Source organism: Thermobia domestica, chromosome 8 (assembly GCF_964235325.1).
Source record: "Thermobia domestica chromosome 8, izTheDome1.hap1.1, whole genome shotgun sequence".
NCBI lineage: Eukaryota > Metazoa > Arthropoda > Insecta > Zygentoma > Lepismatidae > Thermobia > Thermobia domestica.
Window position 1 is genome coordinate 139,059,293 of NC_137461.1, and position 27,663 is coordinate 139,086,955.

A 27,663-nucleotide genomic window follows, 5' to 3' on the forward strand; every position below is an offset into this window, starting at 1 on the left:
TACGCATAAAAATTGTACAGAAATTAGCTACAAAAATATTGCCTCATCGACTTCCATAGGGGTTTAATTGTCCGAGGAGCAACCTACTTTCGTTTCTCGTTATTTGAGACTAAGGTCAAGTAAAGTATTATAGCCCAATATATATTTTTTTAGTCATTAGAGTTATCCATTGCGGCAATGTGATTCGCCTGAATGCAATTTGCACTTTGATTTGGAATGTTATTCTATCCAGCTGAAATGATTTTGCATTAAAATAAGATCTTGAGTTGGGCTACAAGTGAATAGTCTTTGGGACACAGAAACCGACGAATAAAACAGATGAAACTACGGAAAAAGTAGACTTGAGACATTTCTCAATTAAGATTCTCAGTTTTAAGGAGATGTCAATAAATGTTGAACATCGATTGGACATACTTTATATATATATATATATATATATATATATATATATATATATATATATATATAAAGTATGTCCAATAAACGCTCGTATACAATCCATCCTCATTAACCAGTTACGCTGGCGTCTCCCATCTTTTAGAAATTTTGTAGCTATGGATGTCAACTAAGTATAGTGCATATCTGTTCGATGCTCGTGGTCGCTATACCTATAGGCTGAACAGTAAAGTATTCGTCGTCTTCAATGTCGTAGTTACCAACTTGAGTATATTTAGCTGTCTTCGATTCAGATACTTTGAATGGACTTATTTCAATTTCATTTTCATTCTCAAGATTTTTAAACTGTTTTACGTATAAAGGAAACGTCATGGATCTGTTATTACCAACAATGCAGTTTTAACATATACAGTAGTATTTTTGAGAATAGTTTCATCAAATCATCATACAGATTTTTTTTTTAATTTAGCCCCGAAGAGGAAGAGGGGTAAGAGTGAAAATCTGGTATATAAAATAAGTTTATAAACTGTGTCATCACGGAAAATTGTGGATCGCGAGGGTCGCGACGATTTTTGGTATGAAAGCAGGTTATCTCTTGAGGCAGATTGAATCTTAAACTTTTTGAAAGGCCACTTCAAAAAGTGGAATTGTGCTGTTATTATGTCTTTCTTTTAAATTGTTGTACGTACATGCACAACATTTTGGTGTATGGGCTTGTTTCTACAAAAATATGCATTCCTTGGAACAAATTTCGATTCCAAACACGAGATGGAAATTCTATTGTTATAATATGTTTCGTTTGAACCATTGGTGTCCCTTGTTCGATCCCAGCTCACGCCAAGTGAACTTTGTGGTGGACGAACATTGTGTGAGTGGGTTTCCTCCTACTTTGTTCATTCCACCATTCCATTCATTATTTCATCATCGTCGTCTCCTTTAACATAGCCGGGATAAGCGTGGGGCGTAAAACTCAAAGATTTCATTTTTTTGGACCATTGGACGTAAGAGCATGAAATTTAGTATATCCTATATGAGATCTCTCTCTCTCTCTCTCTCTCTTTTTTTTTATCGCAAAGAATGCGTATTTTCATTTCATCTACAAGAGTGAAATATAGTGAATGCAGAGGATGGAAACCTAGAGAAGGAAGACGCAAATATTGTACGTGTTAACATGAGGGTAAATCCCTAGTTTACCTGAAAACAGTATTAATTAGGGGCATGGAGAAGACACGAGTTGAAGGTGTCTAGTCTCGAAAATGTGTCGTTAATAGTGTTCCCGACAAGAAGAGACGAGATTCTCTCTTGAAATAATCTTCGAGAATCGAGACGAGACAAGAAAATTTTATTTCTCGTCTCGTCCTGTCTTGTGGGTAACACTAAGTGTAGCACAAACTACAGAAGTCGATTAGTCCTGCAATAAAGTTAAATAAGTGCAAACATGGCTGTAGGTGGGCCAGTATAACGGTAATAAGAAAATATGTAGTGACCACATATCATCCAATGAAGAAACTTAAAATAGTTTTTCTGGATGCTAGAGCTTAGTACAGAAATTTCATGACTTAATTCATACAGTAGCTATATTGGACAATTGAACTCAACGTAATACAGAGAGAATGCCAGAACAATGCAATAAATAAGTTGGCAACATTTCTTCATCAACCATTCAACACCACCTGCAGATGTAAAAATGCTCTATGTCGCTTCGAATATAGTCAACTTTTTGTCCCTGCTGTGTCCAGTTGGCATCAGAAGAGAAGCACATAAGGACAATAGCTTGGCGATCTCATTGGGAGGGGGTCGTAGGTAGATGGGAAGGTATGCTCACATCACAGGTGTGTGTGTGTGTCTGAGTGAGCTGAATTTAAGGGCGGTTGTCTAAAAGAGAAGGGCAGGGAGGGGTTTAATACTACCGAAAGAAAACCTCGAAACGAAAAAAAAGGAGGGTTTACAAAGAATTCCGCAGCAATTTCCAACAAGACACTTCACACCTCTCCTGTCATACATCAAGGTATCCCGCAGGTTTCGGAAACATCCAACCTCACAAACACACACGTCCACATAAAAGAGAATCATAGGTTTCGGTTTGACGGGGGCAAGAAGAGGGGAGAGAAGTATGTACAGAGTTTTAAGAACTGTGGGAAGACCATACGAGATCGAGCTGACCCTTTTCCCATTCCACAACATACATATTCTCGTCATTCAGGTGTTTGCCAAAAACACAAAAACAGGCTCTGAGAGGGGAGAAAACTGTGAAAAAACGCTGAAAGAGACAGAAAAAGGAAAGGAGGGTTATTTCCCTCTTGAATGAAAAAAAGAAAAGAAAGAAAGAAAGAAAAAGAGCTTGTTTTCAAGAATGAAGAAACATGGCCTGGTACCACGCTGTCTACCAGAAATTTTGAAAAATAAAAGAAAAGAATAAGTCTAATCTCCTTTCAAACTTTTTCCTTTCTTCGTGGTCCTTCGCAGATGAATAGGATAAAATGCTGTTTTTTCTTTTCTGTTCTGTTCTTTTGATGGGGAACAGAAACACTGTTGCCTTATCTGTTACCCATCTTCTTTTTGTGCGTCCTGGTCCCGACACAAGCTTCAAAAACATTGTAAAAAATATAGTATGTACATATTCTTGTGTAAAATTTCCGCGCTTTGGATACTGGCGGATCTGTTTGCTTGCTTATCTTTCGAAATTATGCTTTTTCATGTAGCCCGTATTAGGCATATTGTAGGTACAACTAACTGCCTATATGTTGGATGTATTCTCATATTAGAATATCAATGTAATATCATAGTAGAGTAGAAATAGATAGATTACGGTGAAAACGTTTGCAAGTTGGATAGAACTGGACACATAATGAATTTCACTAAGCAATACATTTGACCAAAGCTAATTAAGAATTAGTAATGTGGTTATGTTTAAGGTCTATCCGATAATTGAGGTACATTGCGAGAGGTTTTGTATCTTAAACATAACCAACTCCCTCCTATATCCTGATAAAAGTGTTATACAACATTAATTAAACTTGATAATTGTACGTTTTACGTTTTTTTAAAGCAAATTTTGTTAGAAGTACATACTTCATTCATAACATATCTAACTAATTATCTCATCATTTTCTTTCTTACACCTGAAATTAACGTTTAGTAACAGGCTTAGTTCATGATTTTTTGTTCTAGATAGTAATTAGAGGTTTATTTTCTTTCTGCGAAAATGTGTGACCCATAACTCGGGAACTAGAGTCCAGTAGTACATAACATTTCATGTTCATTCTAAGGGGTTTAAGGTTTACGCATACCTGGTCAGAATCAAATGAATTTTATGGTTTGCATGCGGCGTAGATAGCGCGTAGCTGACTGACATATTTAAAAATTGAATATTGCGCAGACATGATAGCTTGAAGTGGATTGCGGATGAGAGTTTGAAAGAGTATACGATATGTCATGTTATTAAAAAAAAAAAAAAAAGAAAGAAAAAAACTGTAATAGTTATAATGGACCCTTGGAACAATGTTAATGTTGTCTGAACAATCAGCGCAGTTTAATAACTGACTTCCTTTCGTAATAAATACGAACACAGAAAACACTTAGTTCAACGGTTCCATGGATTTAATATGGTACTCTTATGAAATAGCATCGTATCTTCTCTAAATGATCATTTTTATTACACTTACTTGTTCACAATGTACAATAGTAGTTTTCATCATGCAGAATCAATTTCAAAAATCATTGAAAGTAGAATATTTGTTCCGCACAAAGGTTAGTAAAAACCACAATAAGAGATATCTTACTATCAGGGAAGTACAAAATACGAAAAAGAATTTTGTTGTTAATATTTCATTTTGACATTAAATGATTTCTTTTCATATTGACTAGAAATTACATTGTTTTTAAAACATTATTGTTTTTCTCTCATATGTCTAAAACATACAGCTCTTTATTTAGTATAGGGCTATAGTGTTCTTTCGATCATGGGGTATTGCTTTCTGGGAGTTGAAGCCTAATAAAGAGCAATTTCAGGATTTTAGAATTTGTCGTGTTTCGCGCCGACTTGTTAGATAGAACCAAGAAGATCCTCATTTTTTTCGACTCTGACCTATCATTTGAGGAGGAAGCCACAAATAGAAAGACACAAGAGAAAAGTCATAAAGGGGTACTTAAGAAGGCACAAAAAACACTCGAAGTACCAAGCCTCTATGAAATGGGCACCTGGGAGAACCTGGAGATACACGCTGCTGGTAGTGCAAGTATGTTACTTCCAATACGATCCGAAGGAAAAAAATAAGACACCCAAAAATGCTTGCTTGGGGTGTGTATTCAAAATCGAAAAATTGAATGGGGTGCCCGTGAGTAGGGATGCGCACGAGACGAGTCGAGACAGAATTTTCCTGACAAAATTCGAGTCGAGGAGACACAGCCCTTCCAATAGAGAAGAATACATTTTTCGAGTCGAGACATCACTTTTACAGCACATTTTCGAGACGAGACAGCCTCAAATCTTGTCTCGTGCGCATCCCTACCCGTGAGTGCGCCCATCGCTCAGACGCGAAACAAGCGTATTATTTAAAAGGTGTTACGAAGTTTCGGAGAGTTCGGACTAGGCGGGCCCGCGTTGCTTGGTGCATTCCTGCCCTACGGCCACCTCGACCTTCCCCGAAAAAGGGAATATTCTTTACGTAATTAAAAAGAAAGATATTTACTGCTGATACTTTTTTTTTTTAAATGTAAAGATTTGTGATGAAACACTACGTCTAACACAACTAGGTATGTTTACGAGTTCACTAAGCAACCTATTATATGCTTCAGTCAAACTCGCTATTCAAACTTATTACATCAGACTAACGTAAAAATTCAAAATAAAATTAATCGGGAATTAGTCTAGGGTATACTGTAACTTCGCTTGCAGTTAACAAAATATGAATTACTTGAAAACATATGTTACAGTATTATACAAGTAAACACTCAAACAGAACAACTGTAGCTTCGTATAGTGGCACGTTAACTTCCCTAAAATCAAAGTGTATATACATATTATATCTATAAAGTGTAAGTTGTGTCCTATTGATACGTATAATTGCTTCAATTCATATGTTCTGTGTACTTACGCTTGCGTACGAGACAACAATTAAGGCCATCGTGAAAGTGATGTCTCGCATGAAAAATATGTCTGTAAATGTACCCTCTAAAAAAGGGTAAGGGTAACTGTAAAGGGTTGGGGTGGTTTTTCCCTTTAATTTAAAAAAAAAACGCTCAGAAATTATCCTTTTGCTGTGTCTCCTTATCTTTCATACATATAGCAAAAATAAGCTGTAAAATTCATCCTACATATAGTGCCAGTTAGACATGCCAAATAAATAAAATAATATAACAGAATGAATTATATCTCAGGTCACCCCCATTAAAACGTCTCTGTACTCTCTCGCTAATATATATAAAAGAGAGGGGGGGAAAAACATTGTTATATTGAAGGTTTGCATATGCGCTATGGATCCTTGATGCTTAACCGCAACGTAATTCTACGTGGAAAGATGAATGTCAGCAAACGGTCTTCAACTTAACCATTACAAGACAAGAGAGGCTTCTTCTTGCGTTTCCAGCTTTGAAACCCGTGCATGATGGATCACAATGGAAGCGTCTTTCTTCCCTGTTTTGAGTGACGGTTCACACGATGACCTCCCAGGTAGGGAATCAAAGCTTCAGGAAGGTACTTTGTCAATGCGATTCATTGTCTAAAAGACAAAGTGATAAATGGTTGAGCACTTCCTTTTCCACCTTAAAATTCCTACATATGACCCTTTCTTGCCATATGGATACGGAACTAAGCTGTGCGATTCAACATCAACAATCAACTCTTGTTTTAACTAGATGTCATTCTTTTAAAATAAAATATTTATTACGGTGTGTACAAAAGTACGTTCACCTTTGGATGAACTTTAGCGGTAGATGGTAATGTACAGAATCTTTAAAGCGAACGGTATTCGCTGAAATTACAACGAATACAGATTCTAATGGCTCAGTGATAGAGAGTGCTTACCTCTGGTGCCTGGGGTCTCTGGTTCGACCCATGACCAAGTAAGTTTGTGGTGGATAATATCGTGTCCGTGGGTTTTCTCGAGGTACTCCCCCGTTTCCTCTCACTTATCATTCCACCAATTAATATAATCGTGCGACGTTAAACTGAAAGATTTCCAATCACAAATCCGAAATATAACAAACAGAAAGAGTGAAAGAAATGCTAAAATTAGGTGCTGTAAAGTATGGCAGAAAATCGACAGAAAAGGGAGACAATAGTCGTAATTAGAAGCTGAGACTATTTTATCTGCAGCAAAGGTGGCCATTTTCCACTGGGCTCGCTCGGGCTCGCGCTCACCTGTCTCAGCTGGGCTCGCGCTCACTAGCGCTCGCGATCACTTCTCCCAACTGAGCTCGCATTCACTCGCGCTCACGCTAACTTTTCCCAACTGGGCTCGCGCTCACTCGGGCTCGCGATCACTTCTGTTAACTGAGCTCGCGCTCACTCGGGCTCGCGATCACTAATCTCAAGTGGGCTCGGGCTCACTCGGGCTCGCGATCACTTATTTCATTGGGGCTCGGGCTCACTCGGGCTAGCGCTCAATTATTGAGCCCGAGCCCGGTTGAGCGTGAGTGCCGAGCTCACGAGCGTCGGGCTCGCGAGTTTGGACACCTATGATCTGCAGCGCTTCAGTAATAGTATAAAAAGACACGAAAGTAACAAATTAGGACATGCCTTCGTTGTGGGTAGTTCCTGGGTCGCAGGTGAAGTCACAGAAACTCTGATGTTCATTGAGCATCGTAAGGCAATTATAGACAACTTGAATTTAAATACGTCAAATTGTAAGTGGAGAAAAACTAGATATAGTCCTCCCTACTGTTCTAATTGCGAGCACGTACACCTTCGGTTTAGGGGATTCCAAGTTCAATTGCCTGTGGGAAAACATTAAATGCATTACGATATTTTGGACTCTACCTTCAACTGTAAGTTCATGTGTCATATAGGCTCGGTACTGAAATACCCTAAAATTTCATTGACATTGCTTTCAGTAATATTCACACTTAGTGGAACGGGGATTTCTTGGACATACCAAAGTCTAGAAAGTGTGGAACCTAATCTTCACGCAGCTCTAAGCGGTTAGAGTACACATGTTCGGGGTGGGAAACCCGGCTTCGATTCCCGGAAGAAGCTCATGTGATTCGGACCCCACCTTAAGCTGTACATCCACGTCTTATATAGCCTCGCTTCTGAAATGGACTCAAAACTAAAAATCAAATCAAATCTAGAGGCCTTTCCCGAATTGGGGAGGGAGTACACTATGCCATTTTAGAAATTGGTTATTTATAATCGTTACTAATTAATGTAATTCGAATGCCCAAAATATGTTTATCATAACTTTTTTAAAAATGTATATTATAGTTGTCATATATGATTTAAAATCAATTAATAATGTTAAATAACATTATAATACTGCACTTGACACATGAACGGCTCGGCTAAAAATAATGCCAAGTGCCACATCCGATGAAATTGAGTTATTATGTGGAATAGGTTGTGATCGAACTACAGAAGAGTATGTAGGCAATTTTATTTGGGAAATTTACCTGCAGATGGCAGGAAAAGCTTGTTTGTTATGTGTCATTGCATTGAATTGCATGGAAATTGTCAACCTTCTTTTCCAGTTTACTCGAAAGTTAGAAAATATGACATACCATCATGTTTGCCCAAACCACTCATAGCTATATTCCAGTCTAGTTTGGTTTTATGTTCTTTTAGAAACAAGTGTGACATATAAACACAGCTGATCGTTTTGTTGAGGGCGGATGTGATACGCGTATATAAACACAACATCTTGACGGAGAAGACGAATGTTGCTTATAAACACAACATTTTATCGGAGAGGACAGATGTGGTTTATAAACACGTCATTTTGACGGGTTGACTAAGAGGGCGGATGTGATTTACAAGCTCAACGTCTTGACGAAGATGACAGGTGTGGTTTATATACACAGCATCTTGATGGAGAGGACTGATGTAGTTTATAAGCATGAGGTGTGATAAGCCTGTTTATAAACATATTGGCGGAGAGGATGGATGTGGTTTGTAAACTTAACATCTTGACGGAGAGGACGGATGTGGTTTATATACACAGCATCTTGATGGAGAGGACGGATGTGGTTTATAAGCCTGATTTGTGTTTATAAAATACGTCATTCAATACTCAATCTTAGCAGGTTTGGATGGCTTTTAGGTCGTTCATATTTTCGTCTCTGAAGAAAGACTGATAACTGCCCCTACCGTACAACTGAGCCTTGTGTAATACATACTGTAATGTCCTAAGGTAAATTCTATTTGTGTTTTAGAATGTCACAAGCACGTTTTGACTTGTTAACTGTCTTTGAAATAAGAGACAGTTAAGAGATATGATCATGTCCTCTGACATTAAAATCTCAGGAGAGAAGATAATGTACACAATTCTAAGTGTTAAAGAAAAATTCACTGTTAAGTTCAGAATATTGCATCTCCAAAGGGTCAATTATTATAATAATATTCTAAACGTTGATTGAAATTATTCTTCACGTTCTTATTCAATCAATGTCTTTCATTTTAACCATTACGTTCTTCTTTCTATCTATCTTATCTTTCAAATTCTTTTCTTTCTTTCTTTCGTTTTAATTGATTCTGTCTTCTATTCCTTTCAGTTTAATTTATGTCATCGTGTCATTGTTGGTACTTCCATTGCCGCTTGCATTTACATTCTTTATAGTAGAAGAAGAGTAACAGCGGAATAGAGTACCCAAACGGGGAATTCTCTTCTTGTGAATAGAAAAAGGGAACGAATATGATTCCCTCACGATGTAACAAGGCCTGGATTCTTCATATCAACAAAATGCTTCAGCCATTCTTGTCTCTTCTTTTTCTCTTATACCTTCTTCTCTTCCTCACTTTCTCCACCAAAAAAAAAATCTTTAATATACATATATATATTATCCTTTCTTCATCAAACGATAGTGCTCTTATACATTGACGATCTTTCACGCTTTAAAAAAAAAAATAGGCGGATGAATACATACATGTCTGGCAGTGACACACAACCCACAGAGAGCCTATTCACCGCCAAGCTTTTGCATCATTAAGAGCGAATGAATACATACATCAGATTTTTGGGTGCCGGACGGAGGAGCTGAGTGGATATGGAGAATTTGTGGAAGGAGAAGCAAAGATTTTGAGAGGGAGGGGGTATGAGGAGGTGTTAAGGGATGTAAGAGGGGAGGAGGTAAATCTTGCAAGTCGTAAAGAAAAGGTTTATTTTAGAAGAAGGAGGAAAGAGAGAATGGATAGTTTTGTTCGAGGAACAGAAGATTTTGTGTTCTATGGTTGATGAGTGAGGAAGGAGGGGGGGGAGATAGGTAAAAAGAGATGCGAAACTTTGAGGTTTGAAGTTGTAAATTGAAGTTGTATGCGTGTGAGTGAGAATGTTGTGTGTGTGAGAGAGAGTTAGTGGTTTGTGAAATTGAAATTCAAACTGCCGAGAACCCCCGCAAAACAAACAATGATACACAGTACGTATATATATACACAAGTAACACTACCCACTAGTTGATTTTTTATCTTTCCGTATTGCAAACTATGAAAGTAGTATGTATAGAAGAATCATCCGAGGATGCTATGTATGAGCGAGAAAACGATTGTTGGTTCATGGAAAAATAGACAGAATAACAATAGAAGAGAGAAAGAAAAAAATTGAGTGAGTGGCGTCCCAAAGAAGAAGTAGGAGGCGAAACTACACAAGAAAGAAAAGAAAAGAAAGAAAAAAGGTATTTCGAAGGGATCCCCCAAGGAGTACTTTTCAATTTCGACAACTGTAACTGACACTCCATTTGATGATATACCTCATTAATGGCACTGTGTACTGGTCGTGATTGAATATATTCACACCGAAATCTGATAAGAACCATTCTCTATTGATAAAACGTGATGGATTTTCCTTCTTCGGCAAAGAGCGGCAAAGCTTGGGCGAGAAGGAGGCAAGATGCAGACAAGAGGCAAGGGGAGGGAGGGGTCTTTTGCTCGAGATGAGTGAGTGAGTGGGTGCAAAAGATGCTGTAGAGGGAAAGAGAAGAGAAGTGGTGGTCGGCTGTCAGTTGTGAGAGAGAGACAGAGAATGAAAGGGAGTTACGTGTGGTCCACACTAACGGAAACAAAACGCCTCCAAGAAAGGGCTCTATGTAGATTGAATATTATAAAAAGGTAGACAAGAGAGATCTCAATGTCCTTCCATCATCTATAAGCATCCATCTATCTATCCACCTATCTATCTCTGTACAATGGGTAGAAACTTAAGAAAAAGTTTCCTTTCCTTACGTATACTAATGGAATTCTAACAAGTTTTTATAGATTCATACATTTTTCCTATCATATTCACGTATATTGTTATATGTAAAAAAAAAAAAAAAAAAAAAAAAAAAATCCTTGACATTCTCTCCAGTTAGGGGATGGAGAAAAAAACTACTCTTCAGCATTAAACTTAGCACATACAATATATTCCCGTGACTCGTTAATTTGCTTGAAATTATGAATTTATGACAGATTCTGTGTGTAGCCTCGTTACTGGCATTGTACTTATTCGCAAATACAATCCAATACCATTCCCACTGGTCTACTGATTAGCACATGCCTTTAGTGTATATACATAGGGTTGCCAAATTTTGAAAATGGAAATCCCGAACACCCTCGTGGAGTACGTATACTCTTAAGATTATGACATTATCGCTCGTCAAAAATGTGGACAACCTGAAAGGGGTTACTTCACATAAAATTGAGCTATTCGGAGTTCAAATTTAATAACCTTAGTTACTTTTGAAGTGTTTATTAAACTTACTTATACCAGTTTTGATTGAGTCGGCCTAGGCACATGTAATTTTTGTAGTTTACCATCAAGAACAGGAAAGCAAATATAATTGGCAAAATATCATAGCATACACAAAATATACTTGAAAAATAAATCTTACCATCTTCGCTGGGGCTGATAATGTCTCATAATGCCTACATACTTTTAATGAATCTGGATGCATTATTTAATTGGAAGATGTAGCTGAGGATGAACTGTGATCTTGAAAATGTACTTTTGTTGGCCTTTAACGGTTTTCATGAGTTCATAAAATCCTTCAACTCTTCAGCAAATTCCGCTCATGACAGGTCAATAATACCAAAGCGAATTATAAGCTCTGCTTTAACCATGTTCATCAACAAACGATTCCTTTCGTCACTCCAAAATAATCTGAATAGAACAGTGAAGAGGATTAGTAAGAGAAAAAATTACCGTATATTTAACGTCCGGTTTTGAGGTCGTACCGGAAACCGGACAATGAGATCTAAAAACTGGTGTCCGGTAAAATACTGGATGGTTGACAACCCTAAGTGTACGTGGTCAAGAGTTCGATTCCCAGCAAGGGAGAATTGAACCCATTATGATATGTAATTGGCATTCCAGGTTAAACTGGCCCATGCTGCAAGTCCATAGCCCAAATAGCATCAGCATTGCTAAACTTCAACAAACAAGAAACTCAATTCACTCTTTCACTAGTGTTGCTCACGAGACGTGGAATAAGGTTTTCGAGTCTTGTCTTGGAAATATTAGAGATGTATCGCCTCGTCTCGTTTCTCTATTAAAAAAAAAAAACCTTCTTGTTTCCTCTCAAAATGTTTCTTGTCTCGTTTTCTAAATTTATGTACAAAATGTATGACCTGATTTATTTTATTAGTTTCATCTTGAAGTTAATCAGATTCCTTCCGCGTCATAAGAGGTCCACCTAGGATGAGATACAATAACATTAAAACCATGTTTCTTACTGTAAACGCTTGCGTCTCTTTAAACTTCCATAAATGCTCTTCATTGTGTTTGTTACTCGCCTGACCATAGTTTTTATCACTTTATAATAGTTGAGTGCATTTATGGTTTCTATACTATGAATCAAGTAACACTAAAACGTGATCTAAGATTTGGATGGAATCCGTTCTTGTGGATATTTGTGGAAATAAATTATCATAAACACGGTAATTACTACAAATGCATCAAGTGATAGTTTTAATTGCATTTTTATTAGAGCATTACCTAATTGATTATTAACCAGTACAATTGTCCGATCTTCGCATGGGAAGAACAGAGTTTAATAAATATTGTTGGTTTGTAATTCTTCAACTGCCGAGTATTACTTAATAAACTGCTATACTTAGACAAGCGACTACTATTCAGTGTAAAAACCTTTATCCTCTTTCTATATACGTTTAATACTCAATACTTCAGATATCTACCTATACCGAATCTCAACACAAAGGTTCTGTAACATATATTCTTCTACAAGCTCATTCTTGTATCATATAAATCTACCATCTCCAATATCAGCTATATTTAACACCGTAATTATTACTTTAACTTTAGCCACTTTTGGCTCTTATTCTCTTTAAATCACATTAGCCACTAATGGCTCAAATCATGACATTCACTCACCTTTTACAATCTTCAACTTCGTACATTACAATAAACATAACATAGCAACGCTATTGACTTGTCACTCAGTCTCTCAACACACTTTGTCCGATTATTCTTAATTAACACTTTGCCCGAACTTTTACAAATCCTAACAAATATAAAACCAGAAATTTGAATATTGTAGAAATTGACCCACTTTCCCCTTTTAAAAAAAGAAATTTTGAAAAAATGTAATATTCCCTTATTTTTAAATTAAGAGATTGAAAACTGAATTTTACATCTTCAACTTAAACAAATCCTTACATTCTACATTTTATGAATATAAAATCGAGGTCCCGATTTAGGAGACCAATTGATTGTTGAAAATACGACTTAATCTATTAACTATTTGATATATGTAGTTTTTTTTCTAGTTCTACACAATGCCTGTAGTCGTGTAGTCATTATTTCTGTATTGTTTCTGTATACTAGTAAAGTAAAATTTCGTTGCATGTATATTAACAAAATATTCTTAGTATTCACGTTAGAATATCAAAAGTATAGCTTCAATTTCTCACGGGTCATCAAAGACGTGTGGAGGCTGGCGTTCTCAGCGTGGTATACAACACCATTTCTTTTGATCAGTTCCGGCCATTTCTTTCTTATTGCTAGGCAGACTCATGTCCAAAATTATTGTTGCATGTCTATAAATATATTGCTCTAGGAATATAATTTGATAACGAATTCGCCCGGTATTTCTTATAATGTTAGTATGTATATAATCGGCAAAGTCATGTATGTGGCAAATTTCATGTCAAAAGAACAGTAAATAAGAACAATAAAACGAAAATAAAATTTTCTTGTCCATTTAGCAACATTTTATTTTACTCATTCTAATTTTCGTATTCATAATTCTTTTCCTATGAAATTTACCACAAATGTACATTTCCCGATTATATACATAGTATCAATATTAAAAGTACTCTGCAAAATTATTATCAAATTATATTCTTCCAAGAAGACAGTTATAGATATGCGACAATCATTTTGGACGTGAGTGTACATTCCCGCTAAATTCTTGACAATACAGGCACGAGTTTACCACTCTGCCCGGCAGCAGTAGCTTGTGATGTACAATTCTCTTCCAATCCTACCAAAGACACAGCATACCTTCCTGGGCGTCCATGTGGGCTTTGCCACTGATTGTAGAGCTTCCCCTCACTTCCACCAGGATTTTCTTCGCACATTTTTGTCGTAGATTATCCATTTTTCATCATTTGTGATCAATTGCTTCAGAAACGCCTCAAGTTTCTTACGTTTCAGTAGAGATTCGCAGATAATTTTTTTTTTTTTTGTCAGATCATGTGGCAGCCAAACGCCGGGTTTCTTTTTGTAGCCAGCTTTTCTCAAATGGTTTAACAGTATTTGATTATGGATGTATAGGTCATTGGCAATTTTGCAATGATTACTTTTATGCCTATCTTGCTCGACTTGTGCAGAATATCATACAATTTAGCTGTAATTGGTTTCCTATGCGAGAAACATATTGGACATCAAAATTTCCAGAATAAAAGCAACTGAACCATCTTTCGACTGTTGCTTTTGATAACATATCTTGGCTATTAACAGCACAAATTTCTTCACGGATCTGCGCAGCATTCGTGCCTTTAAAATTGTAAAATACAGCACAGTTTTGCGGATAGTTCACTCATCTTTACGGCACAATATCTTGTTTCTGATTATAAGATTTTCAACACTTTTGCACGTCTAACGGGTGATCCAAAAGTCTCATACATCAAAATAATATTTAAAACCAGGCGAAATTAAGTAATACTACTTAACACTATTTGATATAGTACTTATATATTTTCACAACGTATTAACTCTTGTATATGTACAGTATATATTGTCATAACATATGCTCATAATAGCTATCCCGTTCAGTAATGCAGGTACGAACTCTTTTCACGATGTTGGAGGTCAATTTCTCGAGTATGTGTATAATGATGTTAATAACATTTGTTATGTTCATCTTTAGTTCTTCCAGTATGTGTGGCCTGATGTTATAGACATTACTTTTAAGGTAACCTCGCAGGAAGAAATCAGGTGAACATGGGGCCATAATCCTTTAGAAATGATACACTCGCCCCCCCCCCCCAAAAAAAAAAAACCTCGCGCGAGATGTGTGACATGTGGCACTGTCCTGTTGGAATCAGCAATTACGTTCTACTTCGTCAAGAAGCGCAATGAACTGTGTAATGATACATTACCGGTACACAACATTGTTCATTATGGTTTCAAAGAAGATGAGGCCTACTATTCGATGACGTGATATGGCACATCAAACTCCAATTTTCTGAGAGTGTAAGGAGGTTTTGTGTAACCCATGTGGGTTTTCAGTTGACCAAATTATGGTTGTCAACGAATGAGCGAAACTATACAGTACACTACGCGCTTATCTTTAGCCGATTTCTTCAATTCCTAAACACTGCGAACATGATATGCACAAAAGTGTAACTCTTCATTTCTCTCTGAGCACTTCAATATGAAATCTGAGAGTGCGCTGATAGTGTCAAGTTTTTTGAGGGCGAATGCTGCATCACATTTTCGACATCAGCCAGTTCAGCATCAGTCGAAATGGGCGGTCTCTCGGTTACCATTTTGTCTGCAACAGATCCGCATTCTCTAAAATGGCCGATTAATCTCGTAATGACAGAATTGTTAGAGACTATCACATCATAATATTTCCTACGAAATTCGTCTGCAATACGTGCATGAGAATATCCCTTGACAAAATAATGTTCAAGTTAGCATATGCGCCCATGGTATGAGAGACCCGGGTTCGATTCCTGGCGGGAGCTCATGTGGTTCGGATTCCACGTTAATCAATACGTCCCGTTTCATATAGTCTCGCTGCTGAAAGGGATGTTAAACTCAAAATCAAATCAACTCAACTCTAAATAATGTTCAACAATGAGAACTCAACTTTTGGGAAAACATGTTCACCAAAGATTACACAAAACACTAATGTAAGCGTCGTGTGCTCATGGTACCATCTTTCGGTAGCCGATGAAACTTTTCAACTATAACATTATTTATAAAGAGTTGGAGTGTGTGACTTTTGGACTGCATGGTACTAGCTTCAACTTTTAGGCCTAGCTGCACCCCCTCTGCAACATACATACCCTTTGCTTTGAAACATTAATATCATCTTACGCCAAAAGACTCACTACTTGTTGGACCTGATATAATTTGTGGTGTTTTCACGAGGATTGCTTAACACATAAAATTGATTCTTTTATTTCTTTGATTCATCTTTGCTTCAGCTGATATTAAGCCCATGTTGACACTTCTAAAACTTATATGTAACATAAGTAAAATAGATTTAAAATCAAACAAAATGATAAATTTAAAATCAAACATCAAGAAACAATTTATATCGAAAGCCTACTATTTATTTTTCTTTCTTTCCAGATTTGCAGTTATACTCTATAGCCTATACCACACATCAGGAGTAAAAGTGCAGGGGAACGTGAGGGATGCCGTCCTCCCACTTCCACAAAATATCTATAGCGTCCCCCACTTTCTATAAAAATTGCAATGAGCAAAGATAGGCACGGGGGACGGCGTGATGTCATGCGTCCCCCTACCTTTTCAGATCCACTTTTGCCTCTGCCACACATACATGCACTGATGCCGATACTTGCATCAGTGATGCCAACTTGTGGGGAAAATCCCATATCGTGGGAGTTTTTGACCTTATTTTCTCGGAAAGGGATAATAAGCAGCATATATGGGATTTTTCGAGATGATCAAAATTTACGGCTTATTCATTTAGATATTGTAAAAAGTGACTAACACAGAGAAATTTAATATTTAATATTATAGCATACTTTTAATTAGTATAACGTGGGAAATTCACACGCAAAATAGAATTTTTTTGCCTCTCGACATGGGATTTCATATTGTTTCAGGTTGCAGAGGCATCACTGACTTGCATACGAAGTACGCCATACTTGATGTCTGGTGTCCGTAGCTTCATTCATACCACATCGGGCGGTCAACAGCAACGTGGTCAATGTCACCAACATTCCCATGAAAACCTTCCTGTAACGACAGCAGTCTTCTTAAAATTTAGTTAAAAAACTTCTTAAACCGATTGAGCAACAAACGGGCAAGATATCTTTTGTGATATAGTTTGACCACACAACAAGATCGAAAAGAGAACAAAGCCCTAGCCCCTTCCCCCCCCCCAAAAAATGAAAGAATAGAAAGAAACAGTGAAACAAGCAAAGCAACCAACGGACAGTACAGCCATGGTGTTGTGCTTATAGACAATGGCCATTTGCACAGAAGCTGTCAGAAGCATTCAACTTGAACTATACCGTACTTTGCTAGAGGACTATTCAATCGGACAAAAGAGGCTTCTGAGTTTAACAATTGAGTTCCACGGTCTAACTGCTTATATAGACTGGCCTATTCGCTCATTAGCACAAGAACAAATGTGCGGCCTTTCTGCACAGCCTTTCTCAAAAGACTTGAAACAACGCAAAACAAAACTTGGCTTGGCTTTCCTTTCATTTTTGGCTTTTGGAAGAAGAAGAAGAAGAAGAAGCTGGCGATGTGTCGATTGTTGTTCAGTTGTTATTGTTGTGTTGTGTTGTGTTGTGTGTATATATATATACAAGAAGAGAATTGCTCGGACATTTCTATTGAGTGCTAAAGGGAAGTAAAATAAAATGCTGAGCTGAGAAGTTTCATTTATAGTGGGCGGGGGAGGGGGAGAGGATATAACAGCTTGGATTTCCTTACTTGGTAGGTTTTCTTTTGAGAAGAGGATTTTTGTTTTCCTTTATGTTTTAGAACAGTAAACGGGAAAAAGAATGTCTTTGCTATAAAGCTGCTGTGAAACAATGTTCAGAAAGATACTGTTTATCTACAAATAAAAAGGCCGAAAGAATGCGTTAAAATTGACAGGTGTGTGTATGTTACACCATCTGGCAAAATAAAGTTATTCTGAATTATGTTCTCTCGTGGTATACACTTAAAAAACAAAAAACAAACAAACAAAAAAAAAAAAAGCACCGGTAAGATGGAGAAGCCAGCAAGGCAACTCAGCAGTTCCTTTTTTGTTTAGAAGTTGCTATTTTTCGCACTTTTGGTCGTTATTTTCTGTAGTAGAAATGAAATGAAAAGATTTCTTTACAATACCATAACAGATGATACCTGTCTTAACTAACTTCTTTATTCTTCTTCTTTATTCCTGGTTGGTGTTGTAACTATTTAATACAAGAACTCAAGAAGTGAACGATATACAATATTAAGATATCACCAGGCAATGCAAGTTGTTTTTATACGATCATGTTTATTGTAGCCCAGGAAAATTTAGACAAAAAGAAGAAGGATATAAAACTTCGAAAAAATTCCGAACAGTTGGATTTTTGTGGAGACCTTTATTTTGATGTCCTCAGTATATGCTGAAAATACCCTTGATTTGAGCAGTGAAGTTTTGTTTTAAAGAGGAAAGAAAGGGAGAATTCTTCTTCTTCTTTCTTTCTTTTTTCTTTTCTTTTCTTTTCTTTTTGAAATTGTCTCGAAAATTATCAATTTTTCAAAGAAAATAGTTATGGAGGAAAATTGTAGTTTATAAAATTCTACCCAAAATGGTGCTTAGACTTTTTTTTTTTTTTTTTTTTTTTTTTTAGAATTAATCGTTGCAAAGATAGAGACTGAATTAGGATTAGGAATTAGACTTCTGGACTTCTGGCATTTATGACCATGTTAGTTCGTTACGTATGAGGATGGCATTCCTCGATGATCACACTACTCGGAGAATTGGAGGGAAATAAAGGAATAATGGAGGAAGAAAGTGGCCAGAGACTATTATGAAAATGGAAGCTGCATTTTGACTTAAACGGCATCGGGTGTGGTCACTATTCAGCACTGCGACCCTGAAAACTGTGGATTTGACACTAATATAGGTTATTCTCGATTACTTTTTACGTCACATCCTTCCGACTTTTCTTGGTGCTAGGAGTGTCAAAACCCACACAATATTTTTTCTCATATTGTGAGTCATAATATGTGTATATTTGTTTTTAAAAATGATTTTGCAAACCGAGTTTCATCGTCCTAACATGAGGAACACGTGAGATATCTAGTCTTTATAGCCCACAGTCCTTCCAGGCTGTGGACTCTTCGATGCAGTTACTTAGCTGGAGTTGTATACTGGACTAATAAACAAGCGAACATGCACTTTTATATGTAGGATAAAACACTTCTTTCGTTTCAGTCCGTTTGAAATACGCTTCAGAAAATTTTAACCACGGTATCTTCCAGACTATGAACTCTTCGTTAAAGTTACTTAGAAGTACGTATGTCAAACAAACGGCTTAAATTTGTATAATACGCAAGAAATAAACATTATATATATATGATTATAGTGGTGTGTATTATTCCCGTTCAGGCGAGGACTTTTCCCGGAATTTTCAGTCTGAGGGTGTGTATTATTTTGCTGAAATGTGTTTGGATATTAATGCATGGATAACAACATAACGTAAACGAAATTATATATGCAATAAAATAAGACAGAAAATATAACCATAACAAGTATTTTAGAGCATAAGTTACAAAAAACATGGCAAGCTTTCGCGGCAAGATATGGTCACGCGAAAGGATTGAAAAATATATAAGCAAAGTAGAGAACAGGAAAGACTAAGCCGCCAAACTCTGCTATTAGTCCAGTCAAATTAGGTATTTTGCGGGCAAAACCCAGACATTTAAAATTAAAAAAAAAAAAAAAAAAACGAAACTTGTTGGAACATGTAGTACTAATTATGTTGTACTTATGGCAAAAAATCCCCATTAATCCTGCGACGGGTTTTAGAGCTATGACGTCATCAATATGGCTGCCGGCAAAATTCATTGTGAAATCTTTGAATACGTATAACTTTTCACGTAATAAAGTCAAGACGTTCATTTTTGTGAAAAACTGAAGAGAACTGATTGGAAAATTTGTAGAATAAACTAAATGGTTAAATCGAAGATTTCATTTGAAATATTTTCACATAAACTGCAAAAATTAACTTTTTTAAATACTTGTTTTGAAGTTTGCACGTAAATATCTTCCTGACTATGGACGAGAAACACATGTTTCTTGCATAATATTGTAGGCCATTTCATTAGCTTTTAAACTACACCAGTTTTATTTCTCTATCGCAAAAAGTAAGGGATCTACGTGAATCTAAACAACCACATAGAAGCAAGAAATATCCTTTCCAGGTATAGAAGTAATGTGGTTCAACATAAGTCACTAGATGGTGGAAGAAAATGGATCATTTACGAAGTTTTTTTCTTTTTTTTTTTTTAATATTTAACCAATATTTTAATAACATTTATACTGGATTATATTTATTATAACTATGTAAAATTAACACTTATAAGTTTAAAAGTATTAGTTATATAGCATTGATAACATTATGGAAACAATGGATTTTCGAAAGCAATAGATTTAGTTCTTGCTGCTCCTCCAGAAAGCCCTCGTAAATTTATTGTTGTACGACTTGGTAGATTCCACGTTTTGTTCTCTTATCTGGGCTCCCTTGGTGTAATTATGAGCGATAGTGGATTGAAGTTTCGTGGCAGATAGTGTATGCAAAGAACAGTGTAGTTCATATGTTAAGTGCGCGAGCGTACTCCAGAGTTGGTCGTGCTCATTTCTTGACCCTTCAAGCTTTAGCTACTCTTCTTGAAGGAGGCACTGAAGATAATTTTGTTCAAAGTTTGAGAGAATGTTACACTTCAGTTTTGAATGGCACAGCTAACGTATAAAGCCCTGCTAAATTCCAGGTTCTTGAAACATATATCGATGTACTAAAGGAAAGAATGAAGGAAGCTGAAGCGAAAGGGGGACAAACAGCTAAACTATGAATTCAATACATAAACATGCTGAAAATTATATGTTCGTTCATGCGAGCTGAGCGCTGTGGTGATTGGCGTTTACATCTTTACAGTGTACAACAAATGTTGCGGTATTTTCATGCCGCTGGTCATTTCAATTATGCAAAGAGTGCAATTATGTTTATTTTCAAGTAATGCTTACTCTGGAGCAGAAAATGAATCAGTATGAATATTTAAAAAAATCTGCACGCGGTTTCTTTACAATTCGCCGATCAAGCAAATTTTGGGCTGGTGTCTGGACTGATATGACCATTGTGCAGGTATTGATGCACTCAACGAAAAGCGAAGGAGGATTGATTCATGGTCGTGGTCTCATGGTATGTCCGCATCTATACTTGCAAATGGGTATACACAATGTCAATAAGATCTAGAGTAGGAGATGCTATTGAAGAAGTCACCGGAGTTCATAGCATATCTTCAGAACAACACATCGATCTAAGATTGTCAAGAGAGGAGCGAGACATAACAGATACAAACAAGTTGCTAGAGTGCCCACCACCCTTTCAAGAAAGCTTCAACTGAACTTGTGTCCCTTTCCTAAATTGCGATCGAGCTAACAAAATTGGACTTGTTTCTCTCAGGAATAATGTTGGTAAGCTCTTCAAACGAAGTTCATTTCCGGCGAAAGAATATGATCAGTCGTTGGCTACAGTGAACAAGGTTCTCCAAATAAACAACGAAGACATCGTAGTTAATTCAAACCAGCTTTTTCACAGAATGTTGTGCATTGTGCGTAGTGAAAAAGATCTGGAAAACTTTTTGTCTTATGAATTGGTAGAACAACCACCACCACTGTTCGACGAATAGTTAATACAATATCTAGCGATTTTTCTATCCCAAGCAATGTAACACATACAATTGACGGTGGTTATTTGTTGCACAGAGTTATTTGGCAGCACCCAACAACTTAGAGAAATATTTGCAAGCAATATGTGACATACATTATGGAGCATTGCGCAAGTTGCTACATAGTGTTTAATGGCTATGAAGGAGGACCCAGCATAAAAGATGTGACCCACTCACGACGAACAAAGTTACGAACTTCTGTTGAGGTGAATGTCGAAGATGATGTTGAGATTTTCATGTTTCAAGAGGATTTCCTCTCAAATCACTTTAACAAGGCAAGGTTCATAAATATTTTAAAGCACCATCTAACTTCAGCTGGGCGCCGTACGTATCAAGCAGTTGCTGGTGCAGATACACATATTGTAGCAAAAGCCATGGAAGTAGCTGTTACAGGTCCATCAGCACTTGTTGTAGAAGATGCAGATCTCCTTGTACTGTTAATCGCGCATGTAATAGATCAAGAATTTATGGCAATACCCGGAAGGACTGAAAGATCACATATACAACATTCGACAGATACAGATCCAATTAGGTCCTATGAAAGAGTAAATACTTTTCTTTCATGCATTCACCGGGTGTGATTCTACTTCTGCTCCTTTCAGAAAAAGAAGAAAGCTTAAATCTGCTTTCAACAGATAAGGAGCTTCGTGATCACATGGATGTCTTCAATTCTTCTTCATCTTCCCCAGATGAGATTAATATTGCGAGTGAAAAATTCTTCCTACTTATATATTGGGCAAAGAAAGAAACAAACCTTGGAACAGCAAGATATATTTATTTGAAGACCATTGCTAAGAAGAGAATCGATGCGGACTTCAACCTTGCAGTGCTTTCTCCGACCGCATGTGCAGCACATCAGCACTCCTTGCATGTTTATTTACAAGTGCAACAGTGGAAACATATTGAATTACCTCCTACAGAATCGGGTTGGAAAGTACGAAAAAAAAAAAAAACTTTTACCAGTTACAACACTTGCAACACTTGAACCAATTGTTCCTGAAAGCCTTCTGAAGCTAGTTATGTGCAACTGTAAAATTTCATGTGAAAGCAATTGTGAGTGTAAAGACAATAGACTGGACTGTTCATCTATCTATGTTGCGGGTTATGGTTGTAGTAACAACCAAACGGCGATTGAAAAATATGGGTATGACAAGACAAACATAATAAATTCAATACGTGCTAATGAAAATGGCATTGATGTTAGCAACGAGTTAAGTTCTCCACCAGCACATCATAAGCGTCCGAACTAAATGTGAAACAACAGGTGTTGTATGTACTGTAATTTTCTATATATTAAGAGGATTACTTTGTCTACGCTAATTTATATTATTATCATTTTTTAGAGTGCTTCTTATTATTAAACAGTTTTCATTCACTTTAGCTCTACAAGTGTTGATATAGTGATTTTAATCTTCAACAGTATTTCGTACGTTATCCATAACGGTAGTTTAAATATTTAAAGCAGTGCAAAATCTTGTTTCAAAAATTTATTGAATCCCCAAATGATATAATTCAAAATTGTTGTTATAGCAGGTCCCTAACTTCCCTATCCACTCTAACCAAGTAGTTGGCAAAAGAAATCACAATCTCTTTGACTATTTGTTATGAATCTGTAAATAGAATTAGACTTTATGCTCATCCAGCACACGTTGAGGATCGCATGTTCCGCAATGTAAATTCACGTAGCTCCATCCATCCATCTTGCAAAATAAATGTCTTGCAAAGATATGCCCAATACTGAGAAAGTTCTTATTTTCCTCTTTCTCTTTAAGAGTCTTCCGAAATGACGCCAAAGCCTGTAAGTCGTCATTAAACCTACCTCTAACATTTTGCACTATTGCTCCTGTGTAACACTTCCTAATCTCGATCATCTCTTGTTTGGAGATATGATCACAAAAAGTAACGCCCTTACCTTTTGCGATAGATAAATAAAAGTGGTATAGTTTTAAAGCTAACAAAATGGCCTATAACATTATGTAAAAAACATGTTTAGTAGTCTGTAGTCAGGGAGATATTTACGAGCAAACTTCAAAACAATTATTCAAACACGGGAGCTCGTGTGGTTCGGATTCCACGTTAATCAATAGGTCCACGTCTCATATAGCCTCGCTGCTGAACGGCACGCTAAACTAAAAGCAACTCAACGCAACAATTATTCAAACAAAGTGAATTTTTGCAGTTTATGTGGAAATATTTCAAAGGAAACCTTCGATTTAACCACTTAGTTTATTCTACAAATTTTCCAATCAGTTCTCTTCAGTTTTTCACAAAACTGAATGTCTTGGCTTTATTACGTGAAAAGTTATACGCATTCAAAGATTTCACTATGAATTTTGCCGGCAGCCGCATTGATGACGTCATAGCTCCAAAACCCGTCTCAGGATTCTTGGGGATTTTTTGCCAGAAGTACATTATAACTAGTGTTACGTGTTTCAATAAGTTTCGTTTTGTTATTTTAAATGTCTGGGTTAAAGCCTAATTTGACTGGGCTATATAGCCTATGTGTACAGATGGATCAGTGCTTGAGTATTTCGCGGTTTCTACAAAAATTTCATACAACACCCAGGAGGTACCACGCTTGGCGTGTTGAGGATTTTTTTTGACATGGACTCTTCTCCAGTTCCAGCTTCAAGAACCAGACCTACCACCATGTAGCGAGCGAGCTTACGTCATGGATTTATTGCTATCAAATGCTTCTTGGCTTTTTTAACGACTCTCCTTATATGACTCTGGTTCGAAGTTGTTGAATTGTGAAACATCTTCGACATCCTGTTCCTTTACGTCGAATATCTTCGGGCCCTCGATTGAGGCTTTCTTCAGTGTATTCATATGATCAGGAGAAAGTCGGGTCCGTTCGGAACACAAAATTCGGTTCATTGTGGAAAATGACTCTCCACAGAAGATGTACCAACAGGTAAGGGTAGGATCAATTTCACTACAGAGGACAACAATAGAAACATAGCTTTCTTCCGGTTGTCAGAAACGAGTTTGCACAGAAATTTCATACAGAAAGATCTCCTGGCAATCGTCGTAGAATTGTGTACTCAAAATAAATGTCTTGCAAAGATATGCCCAATACTGAGAAAGTTCTTATTTTCCTCTTTCTCTTTAAGAGTCTTCCGAAATGACGCCAAAGCCTGTAAGTCGTCATTAAACCTACCTCTAACATTTTGCACTATTGCTCCTGTGTAACACTTCCTAATCTCGATCATCTCTTGTTTGGAGATATGATCACAAAAAGTAACGCCTGTCCTTCCTGCAGATGCCATCATTGCTTTTGACGCATCAAGCATATTGTAGGGAGAAACTTCCGATACAACTGTATTTACGAACGACATGGCTTCCTAAATTTTATTCGAGGTACAGTACTTTGAAGAGCCCTACTCGATCTTGCTAGTGGCATATATAGCATCCTTGTTATTAATTTTTCCAGGAGAAATCAAATGAAGTACGAGCATAATGGAGACAAACATGAAACTGGTCTTAAAAACCAATCGTGATAATGTTTTTCAAGAAAGTAGAATAAACGCTTGTCTAAGGAGACCTACTTTGTGCTCATCCTATACGGCAATACAACGCTCTTTCCCGTATTTTGTACATTATTCCCCCACATTCTATCTTCCTTTATAATACCTTTTCGTACAAAATCGGATTTTTCAAGCCTACTTGTGAATATATTCATACTTCCCACCTCAAAAACACTTTGAATTTAAACTTGTGTTTCGTATAGTCAGTTTTTTCTTGCTGGGAATGGATCGTTGAAGGGGGGTCGTGGCCATCAACCAGTTTTAGATGGGGATATAGAAGGGACAACATACTAAAGGGGGACATAAAGCTGGTTTTATCCCTTCTTCCTTCAGCTTCCCCTTCCTATTCTTCTCATTCGGACCGTGTTCAACAAGTGTCCATTCGTTGCAAGTGAACTAGAAAAACAGATTGCATTAAGCTTTCTCCTGCTTTTATATGCGTATACATTTCTTTTACTGTACTTCCTGATGCATTTTGGGTTGAATAGAATCTTTAGCAATTGATATACCTATCTTCTTTCGTTGGCTACCATGTCAATAGCACTTTGATCTTTTCTCTCTCTCTTTTTCCCTGTATACTGTGTATAAAATCCTGTTTATTCCCGCTCATACTCCTTGCACCAATTACTTTGTTCTCCTCTGTGTTCCCGTTTTTCAAAACTCACCAGCTACGTACTTTTATTTTTAACTCAACTACATTCAATTTGGGATTTTTTTCCTTTAAAGAAGAATCTACCGCAGCAAATGTCTTACAACCAGTTTTTTTTTCTGTGGAAAAAATGTGCGAATATTCATCATGAATTTATTATTGTAGCAACTTCCATACTTTCACTGTATGGTCCGATATGACCTTGTCACTTCTAGATCGCTTCTTTCTTTTCATGTCAAATTAGAATGACCATCTTGTAGCACCCATGAATCCACACACTGTATTTCCTGGGACTGTCTGATTGATGTTCCTACTATCCTGATGAACAACAGTAGCCTACAGAGGTTGCTCGTCCATGGACAGTTTACCTAGAAATTCCTGTAAGATTCATCTAAAACAACCCCCTTTTGTAACTGTCGACATAAATTTAAACCTTTTGGACATTAATAAACATTTAACTAGGTAGGCAACTATTATTTAATAAAAATGTAGTTATATTATAAGAATAACTTCTTGATAAAAAGAAAGAGTTCTTTCGTTGCTACGTATATGGTTAGTGTTATTGGTGCAGAAGACCAAGGTTCGATTCCCAGTGGGAGCTCATGTAGTTAGGATCCCACGCTAAACTGTAGAACCACGTCTCATATTCCCCCGCAGCTGAACGGAACTCTAAATTCTAACCAACCGATCAGCTAATTACTGAAAGATATTGCAAATATGTCCACAGTGTGATACACAAGATGTAGCATCTCCGGAACCGAGACTTTTATTTTCTTCAAGAGTTCACAGTATTTCCTTTCTAATTTCGGCTTCACCAAAAGCCAACCTAGTATTTTCTGCCCTATACGGTAATTGGCACCTAAAATGTTACCATATGATGGCAAATCAGTGTCTAATGTTCCAGCAAGACACTTTCAATAACTTCTTTCAAATTTCTATGCCAAAAGAAGAGGGGTGGGAAGCTATAGAAATTGAAATTTTTTGAGAACTTTAGAAGAAACGTATCGGTTGTGGGTACCGCCAAGAAAGAGAAAAGAAAAGAAAAAACTGCTTACAACCCTCTGGCGCGCATCCCAAACTTTTTGCTGGGAGGAATCCAAGCTTTGGGGAGGGGGGCTCCAATACTACATCTATGTAGTACTGAACAGGTTATTCTACACCCGAAAATTCGATAAGTAATTGTAAAATACTTCTAAATATATTTTCAGAAAAGAATGATAGAATTAATTAGGTATAAAATTTTCTTGCTACATCAATCATTTCTCTATTAAAGAAATATAAGTTTATTCGGAAAGTGCACAAGTGTGTTTGGAAATTCGTTAATAACGTAAAGAATAGTGACATCTTCTAGAATCGTTAATTAGGTTAGGTTAAGTTGATCAGTTAGGTTGATCTTCGATATGTTCTCAAATTGAATTTTATGGAGTCGATTTGCTTGTTCTGATGGAGTACTTGTGGTGACCGAGTTGTTCTCTCTAGGTGAAGAGTGCTGCGTATCTACTTGGTTCTCTTGAACGGTAAGCTGTGTGAGATATAGTCAGATGATATCTTAATCCGTTGACTTGCTTGTGATACTTGCTTTACTGTTTCAGTCAAATTCTTCTTCTTTTTAGTCTTTGTCTTCTTTCCTGTAGAAAAAAAATTCTCGATTAGGTTTATCTTTCTTTGACATTTTCTTAGAGGGCTATTACAGCGTCCTAATTTGGGGCTTGATTATGTTGACATTTTAGATGGCTACGTATATTCCATGACCGAGATGATTCTGGTCAATGACACTGTTTTCCAACATGACAATTAGCCAATTAAAAAC